The sequence below is a fragment of the Halictus rubicundus genome, chromosome 13, assembly GCF_050948215.1.
Source record: "Halictus rubicundus isolate RS-2024b chromosome 13, iyHalRubi1_principal, whole genome shotgun sequence".
Classification (NCBI taxonomy): Eukaryota; Metazoa; Arthropoda; class Insecta; order Hymenoptera; family Halictidae; genus Halictus; species Halictus rubicundus.
The window spans coordinates 6,379,083-6,395,739 of record NC_135161.1 but is presented as its reverse complement, the minus strand read 5'-3'; the positions used below and the strand labels follow the sequence as shown (position 1 = coordinate 6,395,739).

General features: G+C 44.4%; 1 protein-coding gene across 1 annotated transcript in view; it reads right to left on the bottom strand.

The window, feature by feature from the left end:
- Scrib (scribble planar cell polarity protein) overlaps nt 1–16,657 on the bottom strand; it is an 82,350-nt gene that overhangs the window by 23,953 nt on the left and 41,740 nt on the right. The gene's annotated exons all lie outside the window — the stretch shown is intronic.

The following is a 16,657-nucleotide window of genomic DNA, read 5'->3' as shown; positions in this document are numbered from 1 at the left end:
GGAAAAAAAATATAGACGTAAATAGACGTAAATATCATTTTTTATACGATAAAAAATATAGGTTTCCATTTGAAAAAACAAGGTTGACCTTCAAATGACCTTGAAAACGCCACCCAAATAAAAAACTGATACTGTCCCCCTGTTTCCTCCTCGAAATCCTTGGACACGTGTTTTACACTTTTTTAATATCTTTCATACTTTGCGAGATAATCGGCTGGGAAGTTTTCAAATGAATACCCTGTATATGTCGCCAAGACCTCGATGATAAATGTCGCGGAATTGTCCCTACTACCGCGGGATATGCCCCGTGAGGAGCCACGAAGTTCGAGAGGCCTCGGACGCCGAGGAGTGTAAACATAACACTCAAAATTTCTGAGAATTCACTGTATATGTCCACAACGCGGGTCTACCGAGGGACATATATCGGCTAGAGGATATTGTTCTTCGATACACTGCGGAACGTTCATGGCTCCTGAGTGGATATAACCCGCGGCAGTGGGGGTAGTTCTAGGACTTCTATCGGCTAGATATTTCGGACATATATCGAGTAAAGACTGTGTTGAGTCTCGAGTTCCGGTTCTCCCCGATAACATCCGCTGAATTTTCGGGATCGATAAAAATGACTGTGGAATATATTTCGTACAGAGAATTCCGGTGGTCCAATTCGGCCGAGGCGACCCTAATCGCGAGTTCCCTCCGCATCGAAAAACGGTCTACTGCGGCGCAGCGGGCTTTATTCATTAAATTCCTGAGCCTCGGCAGCAGGAACGGCAGGAATGCGGTGTGATCTCATACAACAGAGAGCGTGTGTCCCGCATTCTTATGCAATGCCGGTGTTTAGCCGGTCTTTTTTTTTTTTTTTTTCTTTTTCGCGAAACCGTTCGTCATCTGTTGCCAAAGCGTCGACATTACAGCAGCGGCTTCCTGTAATGCCGACGAAGTTAATCGCTTGCGTGTCGTTGCGTGCGTTAATTACGCAACGCGATCGGGTGGGGTGTCGATTCGACGAGGCTGCGAGCCGCTTCCGGCCGGTTTGTTCGATGATCGATCGATCCAGCTTCTGGATCCCGACGCGGTTCCCCTCGAAATTGATCCAATCAACCCTCTGATAACTCGGTGAAATTGCAAAAATTGCAACGATTCTCTTACAATAACATGTGCTTGGAACTGTGGATTTATATAGATACCGTTTTTTATTACTGCTGAATATATATGATACTATATCTATACTTTTATAGATCTATATTTACACGGATAACAGATACTGCACTATGCATTTATGAGAAAAATGAATCGATCAAATACGAAATGATTACAGCCTACGTTGAAATAATTAGAGCAGGAAACACTGTTGTTTGAGTTCTGCTTGCCACTGTGGTCGACTAGGGCATTTTTTCGCACAAAAATCTACAGTTATCTTCAGTTGTAACAGATTGTCCATACAGCGCACGACTTCGTGCTCATTCGCATTACTTCGGTTCGCATGGTTTCGATGCAACACGGGACGAATTAACCGTGTTACAGAAGGGTCGGGAGACTATGCATCCGATCGAAACGCGTATCGTCTCTTGTTCGAACAAAGAGAGATGTATATATATATATATATATAATCCAGAAGAACGAAAGGGGAATCCGGTTTCTCGTTTCGTCTGCCGGAATCACGGTTAGTTTGTAATTGCTCCGCGTCACTGTCGTTACGTTCACCGTGCGTGCATTCGTGACACAGTGGCGCGTGAGATATGCCGGTACGTGTGCGTGTGCAACTGTAGAAGACGCAACCCGTCCACGGGACACGCGTGATCCTGGGAACAGGGCTCGTAGAAACGTCGTCCTGTGGATCCCAATTCGTTCGGAAAGGTTCGAGTAGAGTCCTTGGTGTGTGCTTCTCACAAGTCTGATTTATTTCGTTCAGAGAAGCGATCGGCGTTATTGAGGACAATTGTTACCGAATAACGAAGTTCTCACCTTACAATGTAATCTGGGTTATTTCGGCAGTAATAAATTGGTGTTCGATGTCGTTAATTTTATGACAATCAGGTTTAAGCGGCGGAATGATGCTGGCCACCGGTGGCTACCATGGCGATCAATGGGTTGAAGGATCCGCAAGGAGGCCTGGAGGGTCGATGGGAAATTCTAAAGGTCCCAAGAGAATCCTAGAGGTCCAAAGAGAATTCAAAAGGTCCGAAGAGAATTCATAAGGTCCGAAGAAAATTCATAAGGTCCGAAGAGAATTCAAAAGATCCAATGAGAATTCATAAGGTCCGAAGAGAATTCATAAGGTCCGAAGAGAATTCATAAGGTCCGAAGAAAATTCATAAGGTCCAAAGAGAATTCAAAAGATCCAATGAGAATTCATAAGGTCCGAAGAGAATTCATAAGGTCCGAAGAGAATTCGTAAGGTCCGAAGAGAATTCAAAAGGTCCGAAGAGAATTCAAAAGGTCGAAAAATAATTCAAAAGGCCCAAAGATAATTCAAGAATTCCCAAGAGAGTTCATAAGGTCCAAAGAGTATGTAAAAGGTTCAAAGAGAACCCTAAGGGTCGAGAGAAAATTCAAAAGGTCCGAAAAGAATTCATAAGATCCAAAGATTCCGGGGGTCCAACGAGAATTCAAAAGATCCAATGAGAATTCATAAGGTCCAAAGAGGATTCGAGAGGTTCAAAGAGCATTCGAGAGGTTCAAAGAGGATTCGAGAGGTTCAAAGAGAATTCGAGAGGTTCAAAGAGAATTCGAGAGGTTCAAAGAGGATTCGAGAGGTTCAAAGAGAATTCAAGAGGTTCAAAGAGGATTCGAGGGGTTCAAAGAGAATTCGAGAGGTTCAAAGAGAATTCGAGAGGTTCAAAGAGAATTCGAGAGGTTCAAAGAGAATTCGAGAGGTCCAAAGAGAATTCGAGAGGTCCAAAGAAAATTCGAAAGGTTCAAAGAGAACCCAAAAGGTCCTAAGAGAATTCAAAAGATCCTAAAAGAATTCAAAAAGTCCTAAGAAAATCCTAAAGGTCCCGAGAGAATTCAAAAGCTCCGAAAAGAATTCAGAAGGTCCAACTAGAATTCAAAAGGTCCAAAGAGAATCCTAAAGATCCAGATGGAGTTCCTAGGGTTCAGCAAGAATCCTCGTAGTCTAGAGGGAGTCCTCGTGGTCTAAAGGGAGTCCTAGTGGTCTAGAGAGAGTCCTAGAGGTCTAGGGAGAGCCCTAGAGGTCTAGAGAGAGTCCTAGAGGTCTAGGAGGAGTCCTAGAGGTCTGGGGAGAGTTCCAGAGGTCCATCAGGAGTCCTAGAGGTTTAGGGCGAGTCCTAGAGATCTGGGTTGAGTTCTAGAGGTCCAGCAAGAGTCCTCGTGATCTAAAGGGAATCCTCGTGGTCTAGTAATAGTCCTAGGGGTCTAGGGAGAGTTCTAGAGGTCCAGCAAAAGTCCTCGTGGTCTAAAGGGAGTCCTCGAAGTCTAGTAATAAGTCCTAGAGGTATAGAGGGAGAGTCGTAGAGGTCTAGGAGGGTCTTAGAAATCTAGAAATAGCCATCGAGGTCTAGGTCCTAGAGGTCCGAAGAGGGTCCCAGAGGGCCAGGGAAAGGTCCCAGAGGTCCACTGATTAGATCCAAAGCGTTCAATTGGAATCGGAATTGGATCCTAACACGAGAGCGTCCCCAGAACACACCGATTGCTCACCTAAACGCTGGTTTGCGTCGTTCCGAGAGCCTCGAGCGCGCTACATGTTGATCGATCGAGCACTCTCCGCGACGTACCAGTTAATGCTACGCCATCTAATGGTTCTAAGGCGAAGATATCCGATCGGGTTGATAAGAAAGCAATATCAACGCAGACGGCGCCCGTGGATATTTTTAAATGCTTGTCTCTGCCTCCGTTTCTTTCTCCGTTCGAACTGCAGGCGAACAATCGAAAGATTAGTGGCGCAGGCGTGGCCACCGCGCGAACACGAAACGTGCCGAGTCTCCGATCTGCTGATTCTCTTCTCGTTTCAAGTGCGTTTCACATGCACGCGAGACGCGCAAACACACACACACACACACACACACACGCAGTATGATTGATTCAACGTGTATCGAGGTCAGGTTATAAAAGATGCCCGTCGCGAGGAAATGTGTTACGAGAGTGGCGAGGAAACCGCGAGCCGAATAATCGGTGCCCGAACACCGCGGAGGACAAACGGCGCGCGTTTTTTCGCGGAAACCTTAGACACGCGAGAATCGTCGAGCGAAGTCGTAAGCGTTCCCGCCGGTATGTTCGCCATTGTCGCAATACAAAAAAAAAGAGAAGAAGGAAAGAAAAGGCCGCTGTGTCGAACAACGTTGTCGCAATCGGACGAACGTGACGCAATCCGCGGGCTCGCTTTCGAACGGCTGACCAAGCTGTTTTACAGTGAATTCTCGATATATGTCAACAACACGGGTCTTGCCAGCGACATATATCGTCTAGGAGTCAAGATTGTACATTCTTCCCCATCTGAGGCCTCTCGAGCTTCGTGGCCCCTCACGGGGTATTTGGTAGTGGAGATAATTCCGCGACATTTATCGTGCAGGTCTCGGCGACATATATCCCGAATTCACTGTAGACTCCTCGGCGACCGAGGCCAGTCGAGCTTTGGGGCCCCTCGCGGGCTATATCCCACGGTGGTGGGGATAATTCCGCGACATTTATCATGCAGATCTCGGCGACATATATCCCGAATTCACTGTACACTCCGCGGCGACCGAGGCCAGTCGAGCTTTGGGGCCCCTCGCGGGCTATATCCCACGGTGGTGAGGATAATTCCGCGACCTTTATCGTAGAGGCCCTGGCGACCTATATTCCGAATTGACTGTATTTCTATACAATTCCGTTTACCCACGGACAACTCGAACCTTCCGGTACCGGTCGAATGACCGACTCCAGACTTTTTAGTTCACAATTGTTAAAATTAGAGAGAGAGAGAGAGAGAGAGAGAGAGAGAGAGAGAGAGAGAGAGAGAATTCAACTGATCAATTATCGGAGACTAAAAATTTTTCATCTTTCTCTCAGGGATGACACATAATGGGAGGCTACTCTCTCAGAGAGAGGGAGAGAGAGAGAAATATTCAACTGATCAATTATCGGAGAGTAAAAATTTTTCATCTTTCTCTCGGGGATGACACACAATGGGAGGCTACTCTCTCAGAGAGAGGGAGAGAGAGAGAAATATTCAACTGATCAATTATCGGAGAGTAAAAATTTGTCATCTTTCTCTCAGGGATGACACACAATAACTACTCTCCGAGAGAGGGGAGGAGAGAGAGAAACTCTGAAATTGACGGTAGCTTTAAATTTCGAGTCAACGCTCATGGCAAACTACAGCAAACTCGGCGAACCCCTCGTGCAACCAGAAGAACGATGCACACGTCGGTAGATGGTGAATCAAAAAAGTTGCAAAAATCTGCCGGTGCCATTGCAAAGGTGGTCTTTGGCTGGGAAAGGGTCGGAGAAAATATGCAATATCCTGTAGGTCGGGTAGAATGATATTAAAGCATTTACTTGAAACACTGGGACCCGGTGCGTGTTCACGTATCGGTGAACATCCCCCATCCACCCCCGCACACGCCTGGGACGTCCTCCAGGTCTCCTCGTCCTCCCAAGGTAAATTGCAAAGGCCGAGGGTGGATGTTTCGCGCTATTTATAATGTTTACGGTGGTGTGCGAGCGCTCCAGGTCGAACGGGTGCTATTTTGTGTTATTTACTGGTTGCTTAATTACAGGTTGCCACGGTCGACCGTGGGCGTGTGTGGTAATCGACCGCGATTCGATTCTTTTCGTTTCGACTCGATTCCGTGGCCAGGAAAAATTGGCGGAGGGACACACATGGTGGAAGGGAAGGGGAAGGGGAGGGGAGGGCGTGACCGACGAATTATCACGGGGGTGCGGTAGGAAACGATTTTGTAATAAAACTCGAACCGCGTAATTCTTCCACGAACCGCTCGTTTCTCTTCCCATCACTCTCTTTATCTCTCTCCGTCTCGTTTCTCCGGTGCGTCTCTCGCAGTTTCGAACGACGCTATAATTCGATAAGCATCGTTATCGAAACAAGCAAAGTGACCATGGAAACGTTTCTATTCCCAAGCAAATGATCGATTCGTTACTCAACGCCGTTACACACCGGCTTGTTCAGGCATTTCCTGTCGATGAAAATTACTATACCAGAAAAGCCAAAATAATTTCTACGTTATTAACCCTTTGCACTCGAAGCTATTTTAACCCCGAAACCAAACATTTCCTTCGACCTGGAATATTACCCTTCTATATATTTTTTTTTCATGTTATAATGGTGCAACTTACTCGTACAATACTGAAATGTTCAGTAATTTATCGAATACAAAAAAATTTAATAATTTTAAAATATTTTGAATAATGATACAGCAATTTTTAGTGGTGCCTTACAGTCACCATTCGAGTGCTAAGGGTTAACACTAGAACTACCGAGCAATAAATGCGACTGATGTACACTACCGCTCAAAAGTATCCGGAAACTCCGCGGTGGATACGTCGATGAGTCTCATATCTAATTTTAGTGTAGTATTGGTAAGTTCCACATACGTAATTTTTAATTTGAAACGTTAGATATTTCATATGAAACTAATCAAAATCGATTTTAGTCACTATTTTAGGCACTGGAATAACTTTTATGCAATGCTAATACATATTTCGCAAGTGTCCGCATACTTTTGAGCGGTAGTGTATATTGCTTTGTCATAGTGACGAGACTGTATCGATTCGGGCTTCACACAACTTTTATTGTAATATGTATTCTTCGATGAAGAAGTTCGTTCAAAAATGTCTGATGAAAATATTTTTATAATTTCAGTAATTGTGCAAGAAAAAATTAGGAATCATTCTGACTGGTTTTGTCTGGTAGTTTTAGTGTTAAATATCTCCAGGTTTAACGATATTTCTATCGTGTTCTATTTCGACTTATTTCTTTTATGCAAAATCATTTTCAGTTTTACCAACCTGATCATCATGCATACTCAAAAAGATAGATTTATTGAAGCCCTTGAATGCATCTTTGCAGTCTCAAGCAATTTTTATTTAAAATTTTAACGCTATATTCCACAACAAAATGACCGGTTTTCTACTTCACAATTATTGAAATTATAAAAACCTTTTCAGAGGAAATTACTAAAACTATTACTTAAATTGACTTCTTTATTTAAGAACATATTATTATGAAAATCTTTGAAAGTACAGCGATTTCTCTATATACGTCGCCAAGGCCTGTATGATAAACGTCGCGGAATTATCCCCACTACCCTCGAGAGGCCTCGGACGAACGTCTTCTGGACGATGTATGTCGCCGGCAAGACCCGTATTGTTGACATAAATCGAGAATGTACTGTATAAGTAAATTCAATCTCCTCCTTTCTATAAGACGTTTCACTTTTATATGTTTTCTGCTTGGTAGATTTAATGTTAGCGCTTGGTTAAACAATGCCTTTTGACACTGTGCACTTGATAACCTATCGAGCACTAAAATTGTCCGGTGCACGTAGCCTGATTAAAATTAGAAAATTCAATTACTTAGTGGAACTGATTGTTCTTTCTCTTTGGTCTCGAAGATTGATTTTGAGAAAATCCTCGTGCGCAAGGGGTGAACTCCGCAGCAACAATTACTGTACCTTGTTTGTTGAATTCAACAAGACAGACTCTCTCTCTCTCTCTCTCTCTCTCTCTCTCTCTCTCTCTCCCTCTCGCTCGCTCGCTTTCTCTGTAATTTTCTGCCGCGTGAACTGCAAGGGATATTCACTTCTGTGAATATTGTTCTACGTGGAGGATAATACGCGTTAACCCCTTCGGTGTTTACGTTTAAACAAAATCTACTAAATATTTAATATTTATTTCTTCCGCTTCTATTTAACACGAAATAAAATACTACTCCTCTGCCAGCAACATTTAAGTGTCGAAAAAAGAAAATTGTATAACAAGGAATAACAGTTTAGAATAATAATTACACTACGGAGTTTTATGCAAAATAAGATTTGTCTGTATTAATTACAAAACACACAGGCTCCATACAAATATACTACAAATTTTGTGATTTTTACTGTTTCGATCTTCAGTGCTCACTCTATCATACATGTCCCAAATGCCTAGCCAATAAAAGACCCAGAACTATCCCCATTGCCGCTATACCCCATGAGGGCTCATGAACCGAGGCCTCCAGAGCTTCGTTGTCCTTTTCAAAGAATAGTATCTCCTGGCCGACATATGTCCCTGGCTAGACCCGTATTTTGGACAAATATCGAATAAACACTGCATCTATTTCTTTTAGTCACAAATGCGTAAAATCCGCAGTCCAATAATGACGAGTAGATTTATATCGGAGAATAAACGAGGAAATATAGTGAAATAATAAAAGCGATCAATTTTTAATTTCAGCGCACGCTTGATGAAACGAAGTGCCCGGAGGGTGATACGGATAAACGATCGCGGATCGGTGATCCATCGATCGATCGTCGACTCGTTCGCTCGTTCGATTCGTCGCGATAATAATCGCGCTAACCGGAACACGCATTTATTTATCTCTCTGCGCGCCAATAATAGTTCCCGCGGTACGGATTTATCGGATCTCGGCCGACCTGTATATCGTTGCGATCAACGACGAGCGAAGGGAGGAACGTGCGAGCAAAAAAAGAAAACGGTGAGAGAGACAGGGGTGAAAAGCTTGTGGGAGAATCTCGCGGGATCTTATGTAACACGTGCAACACGTGAACAAGCTGGGAACGCGAGGGAGAAACTCGTCAATGTAATTTTTCTACCGTCAACCCCGGGCGAAACGCGTTCAACGCCCCACAATTTTCCACGAACGTTGAATAATTCACCGTAACCGAGACGGTAACGAATGCCTGGGGCCTACGGGTGCAATGGCGCGTCCCTGAAGAGGGTTCGACAAGAAAAGAAAAGTTGCTGAAGATCCTGAGAGAGAGAGAGAGTTCTAGGCGCGCAGAGGAAATTTTAAAGATTCTGAGAGAGCTCCAGCGGCAACTCCAGGAGTCCAGCGTTCGCAACGAGTCCTGGTGGTTTAGAAGAAAACCTGAAGGTCTACGGAGAGTTCTGGTGGTCCATAAAAGAATCCTAAAGGTCCAAAACCGGTCCTAAAGGTCCCAGGACGGTCCTAAAGGTCCCAGGACGGTCCTAAAGGTCCAAAGACGGTTCTAAAGGTCCAAGGACGGCGCAAAATGTCCAAAGCCAGTCCTAAAGAGGTCCTAAAGGTACAGAGTAAGACCTAAAGAGGTGCTAAAGGTCCAAAACAGGTCCAAAACCGGTCCTAAAGGTCTACAGTCGGAACTAAAGAGGTCCTAAACGTCCAAAGTCAGTCCTAAAGAGGACCTAAAGGTCCAAAATCTGTTCTAAACAAGTCCTAACGGTCCAAAGTCAGTCATAAAGGGGGCCTATAGGTCCAAAGTCGAATCTAAACGAGTCCTAAAGGTCCAAAGTCGGTCCAAAAGGTCCAAAGTCGGTCCAAAAGGTCCAAAGTCGGTCCTAAAAGTCCACAGTCTGACCTAAAGAGGTCCTAAAGGTCCAAGGACGGTCCTAAAGGTCCCAAGACGGTCCTACGGGTCCAAAGACGGTTCTAAAGGTCCAAGGACGGCGCTAAATGTCCAAAGCCAGTCCTAAAGAGGTCCTAAAGGTACAGAGTAAGACCTAAAGAGGTGCTAAAGGTCCAAAACAGGTCCAAAACCGGTCCTAAAGGTCTACAGTCGGAACTAAAGAGGTCCTAAACGTCCAAAGTCAGTCCTAAAGAGGACCTAAAGGTCCAAAATCTGTTCTAAACAAGTCCTAACGGTCCAAAGTCAGTCATAAAGGGGGCCTATAGGTCCAAAGTCGAATCTAAACGAGTCCTAAAGGTCCAAAGTCGGTCCAAAAGGTCCAAAGTCGGTCCAAAAGGTCCAAAGTCGGTCCTAAAAGTCCACAGTCTGACCTAAAGAGGTCCTAAAGGTCCAAGGACGGTCCTAAAGGTCCCAAGACGGTCCTACGGGTCCAAAGACGGTTCTAAAGGTCCAAGGACGGCGCAAAATGTCCAAAGCCAGTCCTAAAGAGGTCCTAAAGGTACAGAGTAAGACCTAAAGAGGTGCTAAAGGTCCAAAACAGGTCCAAAACCGGTCCTAAAGGTCTACAGTCGGAACTAAAGAGGTCCTAAACGTCCAAAGTCAGTCCTAAAGAGGACCTAAAGGTCCAAAATCTGTTCTAAACAAGTCCTAACGGTCCAAAGTCAGTCATAAAGGGGGCCTATAGGTCCAAAGTCGAATCTAAACGAGTCCTAAAGGTCCAAAGTCGGTCCAAAAGGTCCAAAGTCGGTCCAAAAGGTCCAAAGTCGGTCCTAAAAGTCCACAGTCTGACCTAAAGAGGTCCTAAAGGTCCAAGGACGGTCCTAAAGGTCCCAAGACGGTCCTACGGGTCCAAAGACGGTTCTAAAGGTCCAAGGACGGCGCTAAATGTCCAAAGCCAGTCCTAAAGAGGTCCTAAAGGTACAGAGTAAGACCTAAAGAGGTGCTAAAGGTCCAAAACAGGTCCAAAACCGGTTCTAAAGGTCTACAGTCGGAACTAAAGAGGTCCTAAACGTCCAAAGTCAGTCCTAAAGGGGACCTAAAGGTCCAAAATCTGTTCTAAACCGGTCTTAACGGTCCAAAGTCAGTCGTAAAGGGGGCCTATAGGTCCAAAGTCGAATCTAAACGGGTCCTAAAGGTCCCAAGACGGTCCAAAAGGTCCAAAGACTGTTCTAAAGGTCCAAAGACTGTTCTAAAGGTCCAAGGACGGCCCTAAAGGTCCAAAGCCAGTCCTAAAGGTACAGAGTAAGACCTAAAGAGGTGCTAAAGGTCCAAAACCGGTCCTAAAGGTCTACAGTCGGAACTAAAGAGGTCCTAAACGTCCAAAGTCAGTCCTAAAGGGGACCTAAAGGTCCAAAATCTGTTCTAAACCGGTCTTAACGGTCCAAAGTCAGTCGTAAAGGGGGCCTATAGGTCCAAAGTCGAATCTAAACGGGTCCTAAAGGTCCAAAGTCGGTCCAAAAGGTCCAAAGTCGGTCCAAACGGTCCAAAGTCGGTCCAAAGTCGGTCCTAAAAGTCCACAGTCTGACCTAAAGGGGTCCTAAAGGTCCAAGGACGGCCCTAAAGGTCCAAAGCCAGTCCTAAAGGGGACCTAAAGGTCCAAAATCTGTTCTAAATCGGTCCTAACGGTCCAAAGTCAGTCATAAAGGGGGCCTATAGGTCCAAAGTAGAATCTAAACGTGTCCTAAAGGTCCAAAGTCGGTCCAAAAGGTCCAAAGTCGGTCCCAAAGGTCCACAGTCGGTCCTAAAAGTCCACAGTCTAACCTAAAGGGGTCCTAAAGGTCCACAGTCGAGCCTAAAGGGGTCCTAAAGGTCCAAAGCCAGTCCTAAAGAGGTCCTAAAGGTACAGAGCAAGACTTAAAGGGGTCCTAAAGGTCCAAAGTCAGTCCTAAAGGGGTCCTAAAAGTCCAAAGTCAGTCCTAGAGGGTCACAGCCGGTCCTAAATTCCGATAAAGAGTCTTATGATTCCACTAAATCAGCCTTAAATGAATTCCTCCACTAATAGCTCCGAAGTTATAGCTTCCTGTTTTCAACGTTTCCAGAGATTCCTAAAGGTCCGGAATGTATCTTAGAGCACCAACAAGAGGCCTAGATGTTCAGAATAATTCCCAGAGGACCGCAGAAATCCAGAATGTTCGCTACTTCCCCTCGCGACCAACTAAACAAACGCAAACCCTCCGTACAGTTTCCGGTGACAACGGTCCGCGAATATTTTATAAATAATTTACCGTAAAAAAAAAAAGGGTAACCGGTAGAGTAGCCTGGGTTTTTTCTAGAAGCAGCGAAGCGTTCCTTAGGTTGGATTAACGGGGCCGCATGAAACATCATTTTCCTGGCATGTATCCCGTCTAAAACGGGCCGATCGAGGGGCCGATTCGATGGAGCAGGAAATCTTCTCGCGCGATCGAGAACAATAAAACAAAATGGAGGCCACGGATGAAGACGAGACGGAACGGGAACGGGAAAAGAGAGAAAGAGAAAGGCTTCTCCTGCCGGTGCATTCCGATCGGTCGTGTTCGGTGCGTTGCACCTACACGAGCGCAACAGCGGGAGTGCAACGTCTTTCGTTAATGGGGTGAGTTTGCTGAACCTGTTGCTACAGCGAACTTAGATTTCTTGCACGCAACGAGTTTTCACTGTCAACCTGCTCAGAGAGAGTCTCGGATCGCTTATAGATCGCCTTGGATCGGCGATCTTCGCGATGGGAAACCGTGTTGGCCCGGCGATTGCGATCAGGCCCGTCGCGATTTATCGTCGACCACTTCTCATCCCCGATTGAAAATAAATTCCCCTGTTAGCAATGACGGGTTTAACGGTACGTGGTCTAACCGGCTGTCCCTTTCTTTTTTTGTTAATAGCGAGTTTTCTTGCAAAATTCTATTTCCGACTTGAGATTGAGGGTCCCAAAATTTTTACCGCTTGGGGCCCTCATTTGACTTGAGCCGCCACTGCCTCTTGGTCGAGAGCGATTCAACGCTGGAGGAATTTCTATTCTCTCCCTTTCCGGACGAATTTTCCGACGTTTCCGGTTCGATTTGGCCAAACGCAAATTGTCCGCGTTTGTACCGTTACTCAAACGAATTTTTCATCGCCAAGCTAAACGAAGAATCTTCGCGGGATAGTATTAGGGGGACCCATAAGTAATCAATTATTTTGAAATCTAAAATAAACTTTGTAGTAAATTCAAGATTTTATTTCTTAATTTATTATATAATCTCCATCATTATCAAGGACAGTTTTCCTGCAAATTTTCAATCCCCCCTTATAGAAATCCAGAGTTCGCGAAGCAAGATATGACTCAAGGTGCCTCCTTACATCTTCTACAGAATTGAATGTTTCATTTCTTAACCCTTTACACTCCTATGTCGAGTGTGACTCGACATTAGTTTTTATCTCAGGAGCTCCATTGTCGAGTCCCACTCGACATTATTTCATGTTCAAATAAATAGATGTAGCGCACACGTTACCGACGCTCTTACCGACCCGGTTTATTGTTATTATTATTATTAAGCGAGAGAAAACTTACATAATTTAGGAGGAAATTACGAATGATCTTGCGAATGATCTTGAAGTAAATATCAAATTTAATACTTAAAAGCGTTGCGATCTGCTGGTAACGAAATTGAAATAAAATTCGGAGTGCAAAGGGTTAAATAATGCTTCAGAGATCTGAAAAGATAGTCAGAGGAAGCAATATCCGTTGAGTAGGATGGGTGCGGTAAAACTTCTCATTGCAATTCTTTGATTTTTTCCTGAGTGAGTTTCGCTTTATGGGGCCGAGCATTGTCAATTTACAGTATTACACCTTTTCTGTGGACTAAAGATGCCCTCTTTTTCAATAGTTCTGAATACAGCCGTTGTAATTGCTCTGACAATACAACTCCCCAGTAACTGTTTCTCCAGGTTTCAACAACTCAAAGTGAATTATGCCACGACGGTCCCACCAAATGCACAGCAACACCTTTCTAAGTGATAAGCTAGATTTAGGGGTTGATATTGCGGTTTGATTTGCAGAAAGCCATTGCTTGGAACGCTTTATGTTATCATAAAGAATCCATTTTTCATCTCAGGTAACGATTCTGCTGAGAAATGGATCTCTACGAAATCTGGATAGCAATGGAGTGCAAATTGATCGACGAATATTCTTGTTGGTCTCGGATAATTGATACGGTACCCATATTCCTTGCCTATATGCCTTTCCCATTTCGTGTAGGTGCCTTTGTATAGTTGACCATGTGGACCCAAGGCTTCTCGATAATTCTTGTATACTTAATTTTGGATCAGCTTCCACTAGAGATTTTAGGGTGTCATTATCAAATTGGTCGTCCACTTCGAGGCCTGTCAGAGAGATCATAATCACCAGCAGCAAACCTTCCGAACCAACGTTGACACTTGTTGACCTTCAATACATCTCCATAAACATCGCAAATTTTCTTTGTTGTTACCGTCGCATTAAGTCCCGCGTGAAAATGAAAAAGTATGCAATGACGAATAGGATCCTCGGAAGGTACGGACGCCGCCATTTTATTACAGGGTTGTAAAAGAAAATTTTAGAATATTTTGAACACAGGCTGCTTTATCGAAAACTGTAAAAGAATACGTGTTTCCTCTTCAACGATCGGCGCAGAACTAAAGGCAAAACAAATTCTTTGCAAATAATTGATTACTTATGGGTCCCCTTAATACTTCGTGCACCACTCAACCACGGATTTTCTCGCACCGCCATATACAGGTGGCCCACATAACTCTGAACAGCTCAATATCTCGAAAACTATGCAATCGATTTTAAAGTTCTTAGTCTTAAATTGCATGGAACTGAAGGGCCTTTCTGACTACATAAACGTGAAGTGGCCTCCCTTCCCCTTTAACGGGGGAGGGGAGGTACCTTTGTAATTTTAAATGGAACCCCCTATAAAATGTTACATATTTAGATTCTACTGGAAAAAACAAGTCAATTTTGTCGGAAACATTTTTTTGTCAGATACTTCCATGATGAGATATAACAGTTTGAAGTTTCGAGTTGTAGGTACTTGAAGCGCTCGGAAATAGCGTTATGGAATTATACGCGCTCGAGTCCTTTGCTTATTCATGAAGAAACACAAACAATAATATTTACAATTCTTGAGTTTGACTCACTTATCTATGAAAACGTTTTCAGTTTAGAGCTGTTATTCAAGCAGTAACATTGTGATTATGGCTACTTTTGGCACAGAAGTGAATATGTTATTAACGTTAGGTGAATGCCAAAAAAATTATCGGCGTGCAGCAGTGATGTTTTTTGAACGTTATGGGATCAAAAAATGTCACGCAACATTTCATAATTTAGAAAAGCGGCTTCGCGAGCACGGTGAATTGTGTAAAAAAACTCGCAATAAACCTAAAGCTGTCACCAATGAAAATAATAGTGCCAGTATTCTTGCTGCAATTACATTAAATCCTCATATCAGTCAACGTACACTTGCACAAACATCACATATTAGTCGTTCATCAATGCAACGAATTTTGAAACGGCAAAAGTATCATCCATATCACATGGTTTTATCACAAGAGCTTTCGATAGCAGATTACGATCACCGCGTAAGATTTTGTGAGTGGCTGCAAGGTGTTGGGGAAAATTACTTTTTGTGCAAAATACTTTTTTCCGATGAGGCCACTTTTATGAATTCAGGGCATGTAAATAGACATAATCTGCATTATTGGGCCGTGGAAAACCCAAATTGGATGCGATGTGTTCCCTTTCACCATCGATGGTCTTTAAATGTTTGGTGTGGCCTAATAGGAGATTTTGTGATTGGACCTTATTGTTTTCAAGAAACTGTAACATCTGCAAGTTATTCTGATTTCTTAAAAAATCATTTGCCTGCGCTTTTGGAAGATGTGCCACTGCACGTTAGAAGAGAAATGTGGTTCCAACAACAAAAGAGAGCGCGGTGGGGGTTGAATCACGGTTTCGCAAATCCGTGGCGAGCGGGACACGCGACGGGGATTTCGCAACGAGTCTTGCGTTGCCTTTGATCATCGATATAATCAAGAAAAATTGCCGCTCCACGCCTCGATTAGAGTTAATTGAAGGTCACGCTCGAACGCCGACAAAACACCCGCGTTCCCGAATCGGGTATCGCAGTGCCGAGGCGAGTTCCAGGACAATTTTTCGCTGGAAAAATTGAAAAATTCCCAAGAATTACGAGGACTGTTGTTCGGGTGTCGATCGAAATTGGAGCGCATGAATTCGCACGCACGCAAGCACGCACGTGCGTGCAACGAGTGCATGCATGCGTGGGTGGGTGGCACGACCGAGGGGGCAGAGTTTCCTGAACCCGAACCTGTTGCGGTCGCGGTTTATCTTCTGCAATGATCGCGCGCAACGAGTTTCCACGGGATCGTGTTTGCCCGGGTATTTTTGCGTTTGCTTTAGCATGATCGTTTTCATCGCAGAGAACAAGCTCTCTCGAAGCTGGAGCGCCGGTTGGAAAATTAATTAACTCGGGATTTACTTCGAACGAAACGAGACGAACTCGCTGAAATAACAGCGGAAATGTTGTAAGTTCGCCGAATGATAGAAGAAGAAGCAAAAGAAGAAGAAGTGGAAAAAGAAGAGGAAACGTTAACTTTCACGAGCGGCTCCGTGCCGCTGGTTTCCCCGATGGGAATCCCGAATCGGTATCGCATCTCGAGCAGAAGAGAATAGTAAACGCGTCCATTCCCACGTAATTTAATTGCTACTTTCTCTGGTTTTTCGTGACGGTCAATGAACTGTCTCGCTCGAGCGTGCCGCCGCTAATTGAAACAAGTGAAAACGGCGGCGGCTACTCGAAACGAAACACACCGCATCCTGGCGGTTCGCATTTGCATTCGCTCGCGAGTTCTACGCAAATGAGACGCATTTTTCATTAGGGATATCCGCGAGCACGCCGCGCGCCACGCGGTTGCAAAAGCCGGCGTCCACGCGCGAGCGAGAGAGAAAGAAGTACAGTGAATTCTCGTTGTATGTCAGTCGCGCCGTTCTTTTGACTGACACTCATACGAAATCGGATGTTCTCGCCGAACGTCGCATTTGAAATACACTGGGCACGCTGGTAACCTAAGAGTCATAT